The following is a 19,676-nucleotide window of genomic DNA, read 5'->3' as shown; positions in this document are numbered from 1 at the left end:
TATGAAAAAACATTTAAAAAGCAAAAAAATAATTTGGCCGCCTGTTTGTATGGAGATGGCCCATAGTGCGCTGTAAAAATGATTGGATCAATGCCAATGTAACGGTAGGTTTTCCGTGCGACAAATACTGTGTTAACTGTAAACGATGTATGGTTAGCTACATCGGTAAAGATCCATCTATTTACATAGTGGCGAGATTACATGATATAATCTTAGGTTCAATCCACGATTACACAGAAAAAAAAAACTTGAATTTTGGAAGGTTTTCAATTAGGTTGGTTGAATATAACATCATTTTTGAGTAATATTACCTAAAAAATATGTCAAAATGTTAATCTGATGAAAATTCCTCAGTTCCTAATGTAATATTATACATTTTTTACGCAAAGTCTGTCATCATTTTCTAATGAATATTACCATTTTTTGTGTACGTCAACTGTTGCACTCCAAATTTTTTAATGTGTAACTTACTAACAAACTTTTTCATTATTAACAATGGCCTAACAAACCGTTCAAGGCTCTGAAAGGCATCATTCTCGATCGGCCATTGCATTGGCAGCCATCTTTGTTTAAGAAAAACATTCAAATCTTAATTCAGAATATATCAATCGAAAAGCGGGTTTCTTTGTGTTGTTTGTAGAAGCACTTTACATATAATGATTAATTTTTCATTTCAGTTTACTATTTCTGGACCCTGAATTCAGAACCATCATTAACAGTAATTGCCCTAAGAGTGAAAGGCTCCACCTACGACCTAAAAATAAAATTTGTTAAACAAGTTTTGTAATTTCAACTAGTTAAGGTTCATTTACGATGACAAAAAAAAATATGTTGCGATTGAGTTAAGTCGCCTAAACCCTGTTTTTAAACATTTCAAATTTATTTTAAACATTTTGAATCACTTATGAGTCAAAATGATCTCATGCTTTCGTTATTAATCAATTAAAATAACTCGAAAAATATTATTTTCAACAAAAAGAAAACAATTCAGCTATTAAGGCAAAATTCTCTTAAGGCTGAGAAAACAGCATGTTTCTTTTCACTAGGCTACACAGAAAAATGGCAATATTCATCAGCAAAAAAAGTGTGAAATTACATCAAGAATTCAGTTTCTGATGAATTTTCATCAGGTTCTTTAACATATTTTTTTAGTTATATTATTCAAAAAAAGAGGTAATATTCAACTAACCAAAATTTCAACCTTCCAAGATAAAACAAGCAAAAAAAACTTGAATTTTGGAATGTTGAAAATTTGGTAGGTCGAATATTACCTCTTTTTTGAGTAATATAACCTAAAAATTTGTGTAAAAATGTGAACTTGATGAATATTTACCAGAAACTAATGAAAATTCATCATTCTCTGATATAATATTACACTTTTTACACAAAATTGTCACCATTTCCTGATGAATATTAACATCATTTTTTTTGTGTATTTATGTTAGTTTCCATTTTTCGTTTCTATGTTCAGCATCCAATGTTTCATTTTCAGATTGGTGCGCTGGAAGTGGGGACGCGAAGTCGTGATTATTCAGGTTTTTTTGTGTGCTTTTGTGTCGCTGTTCGTATGGGGTGAGTGCATTATTTGTAAAGGTGGTGTAAACAATATTCGGAGTGAAAAGTGATTTTTTTGTGTGCCTTTTGTCGTGAATTGTGTATGTCTTAATTTATTGTTTTGTGATTTTCAAAGCCCTTCCTATATCATCGTTGATCGGAAGGCACGGCGTCGGGTGGATTGTGTTTAAATTTTTCTAATAAGGTTTTATTTGTTTGCGGTAAAAAAGCCATTTCTATGTAATGATCAAAAGATGCACTGACAATTTGGATCGTCGACGTCGAGTTCATAGTGGAGCAAAATAACTGTGTGTGAGTGATTTTGTGTGTTAACCAGAAAGACCTTCCCATAGCATCGTTGCTCGGAAGGCTCGCCGACGGGTCTGTTATGAAAGTCCTCTCCATAGCGTCGTAGCTCGGGAGGCATCGAAGAGCCAATACCTTATCCCACTAACCCAAAAAAAAATAATCACGTTATGCTTGAAGGAGATGCTGTGGATTCAACGGTCTCAAGCGGTATCAACAAGTATTTAGCGAAAAACTATGTGCTTGATGAGTCTGCAACTTCAACTATCGGACTAACATTCCTCCCTTTCGTTGAACTGCAAGCTTCTTGGGAGGGTGCCGGTATTGACTAATAAAGTAGGGATCTTCAGAGGTTAAACAGTGAACGGATGGTTGGCTCCCACTGATCATTTTTGATTCATTGTTTAACTTCAGCTGATCTGTCAATAACGGAGTAGCAGCTCATTGGCAGTCAACCATGCTCATGCTCAGCATCCAAAGTTGAATTTTCATTTTTTGATTATTTTTATTAAATACGAAAACAAACTTTGGATATATCCAGATTAAATGTTTAAGGCAAGCCAATTTCTGATGTCAGTGAACCAAAAATCTAACCAAAATTCATGTAAACTTATGTGGTAATTAGCACAGCAACACCAACCCCAATAGCTTTAAGTCCTCTCTGAAGTCACACCTCGTCTAGTCATACTCACCTTCAAATGGTCATTTTAACAGACACTAATCTGCCCACAGAGTCAAAGTTCTAGCTTACACACATTCTATCATCTTTTCATGATACTAATGGTCATTTACCGTAATTTATGCAATAAACCTTGCTCGTAACATAACAGCTCCGACTCCTGCCATTGCGAGAAGATTAATGCCCGCGCGGACTGCCCACAACCATCGTGACCGAACACGGCGGACCCCAGTTTAGGACTTGTATGTGAGGGGAAAAGGCGTAATGAAAAAAGATGATCCCCTTGCACTCTACTAGAGTTGCATGCAAAAATCTGTGCCGTCATCACCACACGTGAGTAGTACACCAGGGTTCAAGTGTTCGCACATACCGACACGATCAAATCTGTGGTCATCGTCGCCGTGTTGACTAACCCCTGGCACATTTTATTATCCCTTTTGAAACAACAACGGCTCGCGATGAGAAGCGTGCAGCATCGTGATTTATTACCGTGCAAATATTGCCCACGCCGCGAGCTCTCGGGAGACCCTTGGAGACCTCCCCACGGCCCAGGTGTCAAAGTCGTCACCGCCGTCATTCAGGTCGGCCACAAACAATGCACACGGTGTTCATAACCACGCGTTGCGAAAGCTGCCACAACCGCAAATCAAAGTCTCCGAAACATGATCCAAACATCGAAATTGAGACCTCCTCCAAAAATCCGAAAAGTCCCTCCTTCCACAACCACCACCAAAGAAAAGGTTTGGTCAAGGTCTCCGTCCAAGGGCAGCACTAGTGTGGCGCCGTTTTACGATAACCCCTCGAAGGCCAACAACATCCTATTTCGGAGCGGGCCCTTGCATTAGTGCCCTCATAAACACAGACCCTATAATGGTCCCAATGCCAGTGCCAGAGAGTGGTCGCGGCGGGTTGGGTATTAGAGCGAACGGATGACGAGGCAAAGTTCAGCAAAATGCACGCGGCGGCGGGTCCGTTGTGACTTGGAGCTAGGCCAGGTGAGTTGGGCAATCGCGTGACGAAGATCTACGCAGTTTGGCGCCGATCAGCAAGGGAGGTTCAAGAAACCTCACTGAAAAGCGCTGAATGTTGTCAGCTTTTCCAAAACTCAATATTTATTTGTAAATTGAAAAGAAAATCAAAATTTCCGAATTTCTTAAACCATAAAATATTCTAATTAGTTACTTTGCGCGTGCTTTCTCACCAGGGATGCAAATGATCAATTCGAGACATGCTGGCTGCTCATCGATGAAGAAAACTCCAGTTACATTTTCAGCAATATGTTATTCGAAGCATTTATAAAGTTTGTGATACCCTTAAAGGTTGTCCAGGTTTGCTCGCAAATAACTATTACAAAACTCGACATTGTTGAAGTTCATGTAAGTAAACGCTTCAGTTCCATCCAGGTATGATAGATTATGGTTCCTTGAACTCGCTCAAATCAGCAAAATTAAATTTTAAGTGAACTACTTGCCGATACATAAAATTGTAAACTTTATTTTTGCTAACCCCTGTTGCAATTTGTAGTCCAGCAATTCCATTTGAAAAGAGCCTAAACCGACAAAAAGTTCCCCGATCGAAATTGTAAATTTTCTGGGGGTTCCTTAGCCAAAATAATTAGACCCGTACTTTTTTTTTTGTTTGGTCATAAGGGTGACCTACTCCGTGTTAGGGTGGTCCCAAAACGGCCATTTTCGTAATTTTTTGCAAATTTTTCAAAAAATCATAACTTTCTTTAAAATTTGAGCGATTACCTGCGTCTTTTAATTACGAATATTTTAATGCCCAAACCTTTTTAAGTCATCAATGAAATTTTAAAATTATTGCATTTTTAGTAAAAAATGTATGATTTTTTTCGTTTTTGTCATTTCCAGTTTTTGCGCAAGGCGTATTTTCAAAAAATCATTTCTCGGAAACGGACAGTTCGACATCGTCAGTAATTTGATAAGTTATGTAAAATTTTCCGATGAATCAGATAAAAATATTTTCAGACATAGGCTCTTTAATCCAGACACGATCAAAACACCATTTTAAGTTTTCATACGACTTTTTGAAATGTTTGACTGGTTTTTTGGATTCCAAATTATTTTCCCTAGAAAGAACAACTTATCACCTTTCATTTGCGTCCAAAACAACTAAAATCGGTTGAAATTGCCGTTTTTGGGACCACCCTAGCACGGAGTGGTCACCCTAATGGCCAAACAATAAAAAACTGGTCTAATTATATTGGATAAGAAACGTCCAGAAATTTTTTTAACCCGGTCTGAAAACTTTTTTTCGATTTAGGCTCTTTCAAATGGAATTGGTGAGTCGAAATTTAGAGTTTATTAATAGAGGATTTGCAGCAAAGCTAAAAGACACGAGTCGCCACCTATGAATAAACAGAGTAAACCTATGATTTTTGAAAAAAAAGTTTTTTCCTTCATAATCAACATTTTTATAAAACTTATGCCGGATTCGGATGAGAAAAATCATTTCCAACAATTTGGTGTATAACTTTCCAATATTTGTTTGATTTTTCTATGAGAAAACTGTAAAATTAGAAAAACATAGTAACTTTGACTATTTGGTAAAAAGTCTGTCAAAAATCAATAAAAATTGTTGAATATACGTTAACACATCAGTTATCAACTATATAACTGTTTATTTCATTGACGTATACGGGGAAACTCATTTTTTCGTGTTCCAAATCATGTTTTTGAAGAAAATGTTCACAAATTTTTGCGCGCCCAAAAATTGATGTTCATTGTTTTAAAGCAAAAATGTTTCAAATCTTGTGCAACTAGTTTTATTAGAATTGATGCAGGGAATCATGAGAAATAAGCGATTTTGTTCTTGAATCCAGCAGAAAGGAATTGGCATTCATAAGCTAAACGACATGCGACATCTAGTGTTGAGTAGCAGAACAGTGCGAAGGATGTCGATTGAAATTTTTGCTCTTTGAGGTTATGTATGCGAATTCTGTTGTGTTAAATTCCAGCGTTCAAAACAACTTTTGAGCAAAAATTCGAGCTGATACTTTGTTAACTTTTGATGCTCTATCATTTTAAACAATATTATTTTTTCAAAATTATTATTTTTTTTAATTTTTTTTTATTGCGTTAATTTATAGAGGGCAAAAAGTTTACACTCGTACTACTTGAATTTTTACTCAAAAGTTATTCTAAGAGCTGTAAATTCAATTTAAAGGTTGCATTCCTAAATAACCGAACAGCGAAAATTTGAACCGTCATTCTTCGATGCTTTACGCCATCTGTCGGAATTATGGAGCTTTTTATCGCGAATTCGCGATTAAAAGCTCAAAAATTCCGTCAGATGGCGCAAAGCATCGAAGAATGATGATTCAAATTTTTGCTGTTCGGTTACATAGGAATGCAAACTAAAAACTGAATTTACAGCTCTTAGAACAACTTTTGAGAAAAAATTCAAGTAGTACGAGTGTAAACTATTTGCCCTCTATAAATTAACGCAATAAAAAAAAATTAAAAAAAATAATAATTTTGAAAAAATAATATTGTTTAAAATGATAGAGCATCAAAAGTTAACAAAGTATCAGCTCGAATTTTTGCTCAAAATTTGTTTTGAACGCTGGAATTTAACAAAACAGAATTCGCATACATAACCTCAAAGGGCGGAAATTTCAATCGACATTCTTCGCTCTGTTCTGCTACTCAACACTAGGTGTCGCCAGACGTTTTGCTCTTGAACGGCAATTGCAATTGGCAATATTATTTTTTCAAAATTATTTTTATTGCGTTAATTGATAGAGGGCAAAAAGTTTACACTCGTACTGCTTGATTTTTTTCTCAAAAGTTGTTCTAAGAGCTGTAAAATCAATTTTAAGTTTGCATTCCTATGTAACCGAACAGCGAAAATTTGAATCGTCATTCTTCGATGCTTTGCGCCATCTGTCGGAATTATGGAGCTTTTAATCGCGAATACGATTTTTGGCAAGTAACCTCATTTTGGCGCCACCTACATTTGAAACACAGTCGCGCTGCAAAACCTCAATTGACAGGAAACTAGAAAAAAATCAATTCCGTTGATAAGAGCATGTTCAGCGAGCCTAAATCTTTCATAAATTAACAAAACTGAAACATTCACTGAAAATGAAAAAAATTGTTATAGATGACAAAAATGATCCTTCAGGGTTAATGTAGATTCGAAAAATACATTAAATTTTCCTTAAAATGACATTTTCCAAAAATATAACAGTTGAGTAACGGAAAATGGTAGAGTTTTAAATCTTTTTTAAAAGTTTTAAGTCTCTTTGACACCAAATTTCCGTCTCATCACCATTTCAGACTGCAAATTATTGAAAAACATGTCTTTTTTTCGGACTCGTGATCAGGGACAAAAGTTACCCCTCAGGACACAGTTTCATCAAATCGAAGAGGCAACTTTGCCCGGTTTCGTGTGAGTTGGTAGAGAATTACCCTTACATATTAAAATTCGAAACGGTCTGAGGCATTGAAAAAAGCTACTGTACAATTATAGCTGGTTAACTACATGTCAAGGAACTTTAGAAGACGAAATTGAACAAAACTGAAGATTTCGTTACGCTAATAACAACCAACTCAACCGTTTCAAAGGTCTCCCAGTGACAAAATTCGCTGTACCCTGCCACGACCTCTTCGAGCCATCTGTGATGAGCGCCGAGACCATTCCGTCGCATTTCGCGTGTGACAGATTTATGAGATTTCGAAACCATTTTTGTCGGCTGTGCCCCACAATGAATCAAAACCTGCACGAAAAGTGCTTGTCCTTTCCGCCAGCCAGCTAGTTTCCCCTCCATAGATCAAACGTCGTCGTCGTTTGCGGGGTTTTTGGGAGACGGAGTTTAGTGCACGAACACACATTGTCAATTTGCATCGACCCCGAACCTTGCGGAGCGGGTAGTGTGCTGCATTTGAGGCGCTGTGAATTTCTGTAAGGTTGGGGGTTGAACTTTGGGGGTTGTGGAGCACCTGAGCCCCCTGTGCCGAAGGGGGCTTCCAGTTTGCACAGATGGAATTGATGCACGCGAGTACACTGGTTGGAAAATATTTTATTTTATGAGCTACAGACAACTTGCAATTTTTGAAAAGTTCAATTATCTTCTTTCAAAAACTATGATACATTGGAAATGTTACAGAATGTGAATAAAAATAACATTTTACAAATCAGTGTTCCTCCACCAAACGTCACTGCTACACTCTTAATAGCTTCTCCAATCTCCTCCTCGGTTCACCTGTCACTGCACCAAAACACCCCCTCTAGATCGGTGTAAAACAAAAGACTTGGGTTGGTGACTTGCAATGCCAACAAGCGACGAACCCGCGAAAAATTTCCTAATCGACTAGCCCACTTCTACTGGCTGCATCGACAGTACACAGAGGAGGTAATAATACAAATGACACACCAAAACTGCCTCCCCTTGTGTCATGTAGTTATGGGGTCTCTATCGTTTGCAGTTGAAAAACATGTCACCAGAACACAAAAGCGATTTCAATCTAACAAGTCGTTTCCAGCTGTGTTTTTGATATTGCGCGCGCTGAAATAATTGATTATTTTCTTTCAGTATTTATAGGCTCCTCTCTGGTGCAGGTTCTGATCGTATGACTACGATGTTAGTAGGAGACCCCCTTAGGGCCAAGTACCGGCGTACTACGAACTAGCCGGAGTTGTAAAAACCCGCCGATCAGAAATGTCCTTCATGTTCGGCACTAAAACCACTCGAGCCGATCCTCCGTGGGATCTAACGCTGAAGTTTTCTCAACCCTCAGAGTGGAGTGGAAATTATGATTTGGGCTCCCACAAGAAAACCGTAAGGGTCTGACTGCACCACCACTACTTGAAGGTGCACAATCATAATCGTGACTGCATTTATTGTTGTTATTAATCATCGCGACTTGGCTGGTCCACAACAGCTCGACCGGGTTTGTATGTTTGGCATTTCAAGCTGGAACGACACGGAGGTTTTATTTTTATAACTTTATAATTATGAAAACAAGGAGGCAATAGTGGCGGTGGCAACTGGAAAAGGTGCCGGGTCAAGTCAGATTCGTGTGTGTTGGACAGATTGGAGCTCATTAGGCCGGTAATTATGTTAGGTTTATGTCCGTGAGCTGAGTTGTGGAGGGTTCTAGATCAAGTTTGGTGGTAAAAAGTCAATAATAGGCCTACACCAGTTTTTATTAATTTAAACTGAGGTCAGCCAACAAAAAAATCACAAAACCTCTTATTTCAACCTCAAGCGCAACCCCGTGACAGCGTGTTCACTCTCAAACACCCGTGAAATTTGATCGTTGATTTCAATCGAACTTGACATATTGATCGCCGTCACCGTTACCGCCTCGAGCAAAGGCCCAAAAGGCCAACCTAACGCCACTGACTAAATTTTGCAGTTTTTCGACCTACCAGCCCACAACCCCCTTCTTTGATTGGTGATCAAGCCTGCCAGACCGGGAACGATTATTATTGTTATTAGGCTCACTCCAGCCGGTCACCGCCGCCAAATCCAACGTCCGCCACCGAAGGTCACCGGCTGGTTTTGGCAACAGAAAAAGGCAGCTCATCTCTATTGAGATTCGCAACCGTCGCGCGGACGACCGCCTCGATGGCCATTAGCACTTTGAGGTTGAGCAATTTTCAGGGTGACTTTTGAGCATAATTGAGATTTGATGTTTTTTTCAATTACTGGGTGAGAAGATCCTTAACTACTCTTGTCGACCTTGCTCATACACTCTGGTTTCGAAAGGGACTTGTTAAACGCATATGCTTTACAGTTGTTTGATCTAAATGAACACCATAACGTGTTATTTTAGATTCGAAAATTTTAATTTCCTCATAAAATTACTTATTGGCACTTATGAAAAACTAACTGAAACCAACTATGTGGTTAGTACCTCTCTCACTCCTAACCAAAAATGCTTTTAAACACGTAGATAAGTTTAACCCTTGAAGCTGGGTAATACATTGAAATCACTTAAGTGATCATAAAGCAGGTATAAGACTATGACAAACAAACAAACAAACAAGCTCGCACTTTTTGACAGCTTGGAAGTTTGCTTGCTTTGTTTGTTTAAGGTCGTAGAACGTGTCCTTCACTTTTGGGAAAATGACTCTCAATGATGGTTCTGAATTCAGGGTCCAGAAATAGTAAATTGAAATGAAAAACCAACTTAATCCTATGTGGTTGATGCCCTCCTCACTTTTTACCAACAATGAGTAATATGATTGGTCGGACACATATTTCAGCTATTCTTTTTTATGTCCAGAAAAATAAGTACACAGATATAACTTAATCTGTCATAACTCGAGACAGGGTTGCCAGATTTTCAATTATGAGGACTCGTTGGAAAGGTCTTTTGATTACCTAACCAATGATGGGTCGGATGATGGTTCCGGACATCGTTTACATACATTTAAGTGAGATTCGGCTTCAAAAAAGTACATAAATATCACTTAAGTGGTCATAACTCGAGGCAGGGTTGCCAGATCTTCAATGTTGTGGACTCGTTGGAAAGGTCTCTCGATTACCTAACCAATGATGGGTCAGATGATGGATCCGGACATCGTTTACATGCATTTAAGTGAGATCCGGCTTCAAAAAAGTACATAAATATCACTTAAGTGGTCATAACTCGAGACAGGGTTGCCAGATTTTAAATTATGTGGACTCATTGGAAAGGTCTCTTGATTACCTAACCAACGATGGGTCGGATGATGGTTCGGGACATCGTTTACATACATTTAAGTGAGATCCGGCTTCAAAAAAGTACATAAATATCACTTAAGTGGTCATAACTCGAGACAGGGTTGCCAGATCTTCAATTATGTGGACTTGTTGGAAAGGTCTCTTGATTACCTAACCAACGATGGGTCGGATGATGGATCCGACAATCGTTTACATGCATTAAAGTGAGATCCGGCTTCAAAAAAGTACATAAATATCACATAAGTGGTCATAACTCGAGGCAGGGTTGCCAGATCTTCAATTATGTGGACTCGTTGGAAAGGTCTCTCGATTACCTAACCAATGATGGGTCGGATGATGGATCCAGACATCGTTTACATGCATTTAAGTGAGATCCGGCTTCAAAAATGTACATAAATATCACTTAAGTGGTCATAACTCGAGACAGGGTTGCCAGATCTTCGATGTTGTGGACTCGTTGGAAAGGTCTCTCGATTATCTAACCAATGATGGGTCGGATGATGGATCTGGACATCGTTTACATGCATTTAAGTGAGATCCGGATATATGTGAAAACACATTTTTATACATAACTTTTGAACTACTTATCGAAACTTCAAACAATTCAATAGCGATGTATGGGACCCTAAACCAAGTCGAATGCAACTGGTTCGATCAAAATCGGTTCAGCCAGTGCTGAGAAAACTTGACAAGATTTTTGAACACATACATACATACACACACACACACACACATACACACACACACATATACACACACACACATACACACACACACACACACACAGACATTTGTTCAGTTTTCGATTCTGAGTCGATATGTGTACATGAAGGTGGGTCTTCGAGCTTTTAATAAAAAGTTCATTTTTAGAGCAGGATTATAACCTTACCTCAATGAGGAAGGCAAAAATAATTAGGATATGTAAAATAAGCAACACAAAGAAATCCATTTTTTGATTGAAACATTTAGATTTGATTTTTTTTTATAAAACAAACATGGGTGCCAAATGGCAGATCTGGAATGATGCCTTCCAGAGCCTTAAGAAGTTATTAGACTTGGACAAACCGTATGGCAGTTGCATTGTTTGTCTGCCTGCATTTGTTTGCAGAAACTTCATCCTGTCTTTATTTGGCTTTGTTTGCCGAAAACAAGTTTGCAAGTTTCGGAAACTGTCAAACGCACAAAAGTGCGAATTTGTTTGTTTGTTTGCAATAGTCTAATAGCTCCTTTACCTGCATTTGTTTGCAGAAACGACAGCCTGCATATATTTTGCTTTGTTCACGATTTCGGCAAACTGTCAAACACAAAAAAGCGAGATTGTTTTTTTTTTTTGGTCAAAATCTTCTTGAGTCAGGGTTGCCAGATCTTTCTCCGGAAATCAGAGTGCAAAAAATATCACCTAAATTTAAATTATTTTAAAAAAATCTAGAACAACGATGATAAACTGTTTACACGTGGGCAAAACCGCTCTCTTTAAGGAGCCGCTCATTTTCGTTCGCTCATTAAAAAGTGACGCTCTTTTGAACGGCTCTTTCGCTCTTTTTCAAAATTTGGATGAAAAAGTTATTTCTAGAGTATTTTTTGAAAAGGTTCAATAAACCAAATTTTCAGTTTTTGCTTTTTGGGTGATTTTGAAACCGCCTTGAGTCAGGGGTATTAAAAACACCCAAAAAGGATAAACTGAAAATTTGGTTTATTGAACCTTTTCAAAAAAAATACTCAAGACTTGAAAAAAAATCTAGAACCAAGAAGATGCCTTTGAAAACCAAAGGGTTTGGCGTTCTACTCGAACCTAAACGTTCGAATAATTGAATGGCATCCAAACTTCAATCTAGGATTTTGGAGAATTTGCTGTTAATTTTAAAACTGCGTTTATTTCAGCCAAAATTGAACTAATGCTGATATTTTATAAGGAGAAAATATTCTGCAAGCTCTTTTCCACATTCTGATTTATTTGATAATGTCTATCAACGGTAAAATTTGATCAGGCAAGAAAAATGATTTTTTTCACAATCTCTTAGATATTTTGTAGATTTTAAGTAATATTTTAGAGATTTTAAGTAATATTTTACAAGTGAAGCAATTTGATTTGCTAAAATTTGTATTCTGATAATACTTTAATGTACGATCTGTTGTACAATGAAAAGTTTTTTTTTCATTTTGTAAAAGTAGGAAACTGAAGTTGTGTTTGAAATCTTTTTAGTGGTCTTCAAATGTTGGCATCAATGCTATTTAGAGTCTTTCAATATATTGATGAGAAAGTTGCAATAGACAACGAAATTCAGCTTCAGCTCTCAAATGTCAGGAAAACTTGCCTTTCTGATCCTAAAGTACTTTAAAAAGTACACTGTAGGACAAATTTGAGGGTAATTTTTAACATGCAATTATATTTCAATTTGGAATTGCATTTTCAATTCCCAAAAACAATTTTAAAAGCACAATTTGTTGGAAATTGGATAACTTATATTTAAAACAAGTTTAAAAACCATATCATCTTGCAACGGTTCTTTAAAAAGACTGGAGTTTAAAAAAGAACCGCGGTTCTTTTTTTGCGAGCGTTAACTCTTTTTAGTGACCCGGCTTTTTGAGCGGCACGCCCGTTTTTTTTTTTTTTTTTGCTCGCCTCTAAAACAGTTTTAAACACATTCTGTAACAATTAATTTGTATTTAAAATAAACAAATCCCAAAATCATGGTTATTTAAAAAAAACTCTAACAACCGTTACCATGTAAAAGCATTTTGTAATACTGTTGATTCAGATTTTTTGAAAATTAGCGTTGAAATACAGTCCAGACTTGATTATTCGAAGCTTCGATTATCCGAAGGTTTGTATGGGACTTCGGATAAATTAATCACGAAATATTTTTTTTTTGTTTTATTTTTTTATTCTTGTTTTAAATATCAAATGGCGATCAAATTATAGTGAAATTTGAATAGTTAATCGCCTATAAAATAATGAAATGCATTTTTTCAATATTTCAACACCGTCATATTGGCCGCCATCTTTGATTTAAAAAAAAATAAAATCACTTTTTTGCAATTCCGTCGTGAAACTACGTACTTTTCCTGTCATTCTTGAACGACGAAATGGCCTACTTTTCTGTACCAAAAATAACAGAATCGAATAGCAACACTTTTCAAAATAAATGCTGAAAAGTTCTACTTTTCAGCACTGAAATGGGTGCTGAAAAGTTGAACTTTTCAGCACTTGTTTCGAAAATTAACACTTTTCAACATTTTTTTTTGTTTAAACGGTTTATTGACAAAATACATGAAAATTTTACTTAAAATTTCACTCAATGGGTGTTTTTCGGAATTGCAAAAAATGTTGTATGGAACTCGTTGCAAAACTTGATTTTTTCAGAACTCTTCGTATTTATCCAACTCGGTGAACCTCGTTGGATAAATGTACGACTCGTGCTGAAAAAATCCTCTTTTTGCAACTTGTTGCATAATAGTAGTTTATGCAACAAGTTGCAAAAAGAGGATTTTTTCAGCACGAGTCGTACATTTATCCAACGAGGTTCACCGAGTTGGATAAATACGAAGAGTGCTGAAAAAATCAAGTTTTGCAACGAGTTCCATACATCATTTTTTGCAATTCCAAAAAACACACACTGAGTGAAATTTTATGTCAAATTTTCATGTATTTTGTCAATAAATCGTTTAAATCAAAAAAATGATGAAAAGTGTTACTTTTCGAAACAAGTGCTGAAAAGTTCAACTTTTCAGCACCCATTTGAGTGCTGAAAAGTAGAACTTTTCAGCATTTATTTTGAAAAGTGTTGCTATTCGATTCTGTTATTTTTGGTACAGGAAAGTAGGCCATTTCGTCGTTCAAGAATGACAGGAAAAGTAAGTAGTTTCACGACGGAGTTGCAAAAACTACTATTTCGTAGTTTAGGTACATCATTTGTATTCTAATTACAAAAAAAGGACATTTTTCCGAGGCCTTCGGATAATCGAGTCTGAACTGAGCAAAAGTTCAGAATATGCCACTTTTTGTCATCCAAATAAAAAAAAATCAATGAAAAGCATATTTCCGAAATCGTAGAGGACGCAGACAGTTGATTTGATTGAATTAGCTCAGTTACTGAACCGCGGAGCAACTCCAACATCCACGCACTTAAAACAGGGTCATTGTGATCACGCAGAGTTGCTTAGCTCCGTTTGATCCCCAGATTGATTTATAGTTTCAACATCGCTCGCAGATTAACCCTTGAGGGGTGGTAAAAATTTAATCAACATTTATATTTCTTGAAAACTGAAAAGTCATTAGAATTTTTGTTGAGATGCCGATAATTAAAAACCAACTTTCAGAGCCTTGATCAGCCAAAGGTTAACCCCCCGTTGATTGGCACTCGCCCAGGCAAAGTTAGTAATTTTCACAATTTTCAAACCCTGCAATTCCCCGTGCGAAGCTGGAATGCACCACATATCGTGTACGTGTAGGAGGAGGCAGCTCGCCAGGGGGGACATTTTGGGGCCGCCAGATTCGACCAACCAACCAACAAGCTATAGAAGTTGACAAACAGTGCTCCTATAAGGTTCGTCGCCGGTCATGGCTCGAGGGGCGTCAAAATCCATAGCTCAGACAGATTGCGTATCGCGCCCCGCGTGCACCCAAATCAGCATAAATCATTGTCAGCGATGCCATAAATCAGTGTTTGAGCGAGGTTTTTCAGATAGTGTTTAGATTTGCTAATTTTTTGTGCGAGCGAAAATGTTAAAATATAGGCTCGAAAAGGAAAAGTTCTTGTTTTCTGGGTGGGTTGTTTGCATAAAATATGATAAATTGCTGCAAATTGTAGTTTTTTGCTGGTGGCGAGTTTTAGTATGGACTTGCTGTTCTTGAAATCCTAAAATTTATCATTTAATGATAACAATACTGTTGATAAAACAATCGCATTCTAATGATGTGGTTAACTTTTTATTTAATATTTTATGCGTTGAATTTTCTAACCCTCAAAATGAGAATACGATTTGATTTTATTTCAACAAGTTAGTGTTATCTTCCAATAGAAAATTAAACCATCTTGTATTAGAAGATTTTAATTCCCTAAGATGGCAAACCAACTTCGTTGGCTTCCATTTCTCGTAATAGGTCAGGCGGTCTCGGAGGTGTTTATACCACTGACTGACTAACCACGACTAGCTTCACCTCCAAATCGCTCCGTCATCCTCATCCCCTGGAGGGATCTCCGATCGTCGATCAATCCCAAGGTAGCGTTGGACACGAAAAACCGCGCGCTCGAGATAGTATCAATCATCATGGCTTAAATTAATTTAATTACATGTTTCCCCAGTATCTCGTTATGCTACTGCCGTGCGCGATTTTCGAATCTCCAGCGAGCTTTAAGGCTTGTGCCAAGCGAACTTTAACCGAGGCGACCACCCGCCGCGCGATTGGAAGCAAAAGTTGCCAGCCAGCTCCCAAATGGTAAAAGAAACACGCCGAATCGCGCTTGGATCGCACTTTTTAATTCGCGCTTAATCAAACGATCGCGGCGTTTCGCCTTGCAAGTATAGAATATTTTCTCACTTTGGCACCTCAAAGAGATTTTTGGGGGGCTTGCCTGTTGCTGCAGTCGCTGAGATTAGGGTGACTGTAATTATACTAACATTCCTTTAAAAAAATCATGAAATAAAACTACATGAAATAAAATTCATGAAGAATTTTAGAAACCATGATCACCCTAACCTACAGCAACTGTTCAAATTTGGAGCCACCAACGCGCGCGAGCTTTACCCAGAGGCTACTTGATTAATGGCAAGAGCTTTCCAGGGGTGCTTTTTACACCAATTACCACTCAACATCACCATCAGCAGCAACTAGTGGCCATCTGGTGAACTCTAGCTGGCGAATCCACCGTGGTGACCCCCCTGTGTCAGTGGGGACTAGAAGCTGCCTCGATTTGGAGTGATGGCCGTGGGAAAAAAAATGCGATATGGTCCCGTGGCGATGGAAGTGACGGCGTCGAGGAGAGTGTTGCTCAGGTAATTTATTTGGAAGCTTAAAGTGTGACCGTGTTGATGGGGGTGATATGCATCTTGATGTGTTTGAGTATTTATTCGAGTGTAACAACAATATTTTTTTGGCGGGCATTCAGGGGTTTGTTTCGGTGGGCATACTGAGCATACTGAGTCCCAAATACGAGCTTGATCGGACGTAACAGGAGCTGGCGCTCCACCCTTCAATTTTAAATAAGATTTAACCCGTAAAAAATGATTTTATCAAAAATATCGATTTTTGAGGCATTTTGGCGACTAAAGCGTTTATATTCAACATCACTGGCGTGTTGGCAAGATCCTTGCGCATCATTTGGTGTATATAACATTGAAGTTTGAAGCACCCTGGAGCTCAGTACAGACCTTCAAAGTTTGGCTTTTTTTTCGAAGAATCGGTCCCAGCAAAATCAAATGGCAATATTGGAAAATGTTACTTATCGATACTAGTGCTGAAAAGTTCAACTTTTCAGCACTGGTATTGAAAGGTACTAATTTTTCATTCTGTTATTTTTGGTAGAGAAAAGTAGGCCGTTTCATCGCTCGAGAACAACAGGAAAAGTAACTAGTTTTACGACGGAATTGCAAAACATAAGTTATTCGTTCGAACCCAAAATTCGACTCGGAGTTCTTGTCCGCAATAATAAGATCCGAAGGGTGACCCACGTCGTGAGGGGGGAGGGGGTCTGAGTTTTTTTATTTTCGACGATTTTCGCCACAACAATTTCAACAGATTTTAGCTTTCTTAGACAAACAGTATTATTGCATAGCTGTAGCATACATTTTTGAAAAAGCTCAAACTGTTCTCATAACATTTTTTCGGAAAAATACCCAAAATTTCAGTTTTTTTACAATACCGGTATCAAATGATCGGGGTTTTTTCATCATTCGAAAGTTGTACCATAATTTTTTGAAAATACTCAAAACTTTCACATAACTACGTATTTTCGAAAAAATACTTAAATCTTATTTGTTTCAAAATGAGTTTGAAATGTTTGGAAATTTTATATACATTTCGAATCATTTTTTTAAATACTCAAACATTTTGCAAGACTTCCTATTATGAAAAAAATACTGAAAATTATTCGGACTTTTGTTTGTAAAAAAACATACATTTTTGGTTTATCTTTAATCACGTAGTTTTGTGAAAATGTTAAGTGTTTTCAAAAGTTTGTGTAAAATTTTTTGTAAAAATCTTTGCTATTTTCAAACATGTGTGTTCAAAAATAAAAATAAAATATTATAACTTTCGAAATGTATGAAAAAAATCCCGATCTTTTGATGTAATATAAACAACTGAAATTTAATGTATTATTTTTCAAAAATACGTTGTTTTAAAAAATGTAAAAAAATTGAGTATTTTTAACAAAAATGTGTTATCATTTTCGAGTACGTGGCATTCGTAAAAAACCTGAATGTTTGGGTATCAAAAAATCGTAAATTTTATGCCTTTCCGATTTCACATAGATTGACTTGCGAATCGAGGCCCGATTCGAATGCCGGCGGATTTTCCGACGACGTTATTCCGGGTTGGTACAAAATTCTAACGTAAATCAATTCTATCGATACAAAGACCCTAAATCATCAGTATAGGATGCCAATTTGGAGTTTCAACACTGGATTTAGGGTGATTTGTCAACAAATAACATTTTTTTTTATTTCTGTAAGAGTATTTGTTAGTGAATTTTTTGTAGAAATCATCTTTTCTTGAGCTTTTTGTAGCAAAATGTTTGGCTCGAGTTTCTGAACAAAACTTTAAATTGCTTGCATGTTGCATCACAAAATATGCATAGTGCCCAAGGGGTGTAAATATTGTTTTATATACTGTGTTAACGCACAAATTAACGATTTTGTTCAAAGCTCAGCGCTTTCCACCCTCACAGGTTGCTGTCATCCCTCGATTCGGCCAAGCATCGTCAACGACACCGCAGAACATCGCCAGCAGCCCAACAATCAGCAAAATACCGGACGAAGAATTTTTAAAGAACGATCTGTGATAATTAGCATTAAGTAATGCAGGGCTTCGGCCTTTCAAGGCGGGCGGTATGTTCACGCCCAGTTAACCAAAATTGACGATCTAGTAGAGAAACTTTCAGACAACACTGTAGATTATGTAACACCACACACACAATCTCAGTAGCCCTTCGTGTACCTTTATGTTCAATGTTTGTAGTCGTTTCAGGACACGAAGAGGTTTGTCTTTTTGTAAAGTTTGTAGACTTCCCGGTCGCAAAGCACTTGACCACTAGGAACTAGACCAGAACTCAATCCATAAAACACTGCTGACCAGATGGTCGACCGGGACAGACTACAAGATAAGTACCAGTACAGTAAAGATTACCCGTCCACAAAAACATTGCCTTTTCTACTACTATCCAGTGGAATAAAGTCATCCCTTAACTCTACGCGTATTATTTGACTCACCGAACATCTCAGACACAGGACCACATCCAACGCTTGGAATGTGCGTCAACATACTGTATTGCAAGCAATGGTTCTATCCCATTCCCCAGAATCTCATTCCCCAGAATGCCATTCCCCAGAAATCTATTCCCCAGAATGACCCCTTCCCCCAGAATCCCATTCCCCAGAATGATCCATTCCCCAGAAACTCATTCCCCAGAATGACCCATTCCCCAGAAATGTTTTATTTTTATTATGAATGTACTTTATTTCGAAAAATGAACAGTTTTAAAGTGTGGAGTGTTCGGATTTCGCCTTTATTGTGATAACTGCTGACCAGGGATGGAATAATCGCAAAAAAAAATCAATTTCGCTTGCGAACTTTCTTCACCCGCGAAGAGAGAAGAGGCAAATCACGCCAAAGGAAAATCGCTCCCGAAATTCTCCAAGAAAATCAATCTGCTGATGATTTTTTGTGAATTTCCTTGTCAGCACCACTTAATAATATTTATTTCACTTTGTTTACACACATTGCCCATCTACAAAATGTGACAGGTCATATTTTGACGTGTGACGTTACACTTGCAAGTGTAGTAGTGAAAAAGATGTTCCACCGAATAATCAAGATGATGCTTTTTGCCTTTCTTACAAAAGAAAGGTTTAAGGTTTGCTTTTGGAAAAACGCTTTTTTCAGAAATCTAAAAAAATTCGTGCACGGCGAGGATTCGTCCCAGGAAAAAATCCTATTACTAAATTGAAGGTTTAGATGCGCTCTTTCGATTGAATTTTGGCCCGAAACCCGGAACTCAAAGTTTGAATTTTGAGAGCTCTTTTTCTGAAATACATGGCCGATGTCTGTATCCGCTCTTAAAAATTTGTGTCTTCCATCACTGGAAAACCGCTCGTGAAACCCACAATTTTTAAAAGCCAGATCTGTAGCCGTGGGGTCGGAGACGAACATTTTATTTTTCGATTCACAATTTTCGACCAGTAAATGTGGTCAAAGCCATTTTTAGAGGTATTTTTTGGACT

Source organism: Culex pipiens, chromosome 3 (genome assembly GCF_016801865.2).
Source record: "Culex pipiens pallens isolate TS chromosome 3, TS_CPP_V2, whole genome shotgun sequence".
In the NCBI taxonomy this organism is placed as follows: domain Eukaryota; kingdom Metazoa; phylum Arthropoda; class Insecta; order Diptera; family Culicidae; genus Culex; species Culex pipiens.
The sequence above is the reverse complement of the archived record's forward strand: the minus strand, read 5'-3'. Positions refer to the sequence as shown.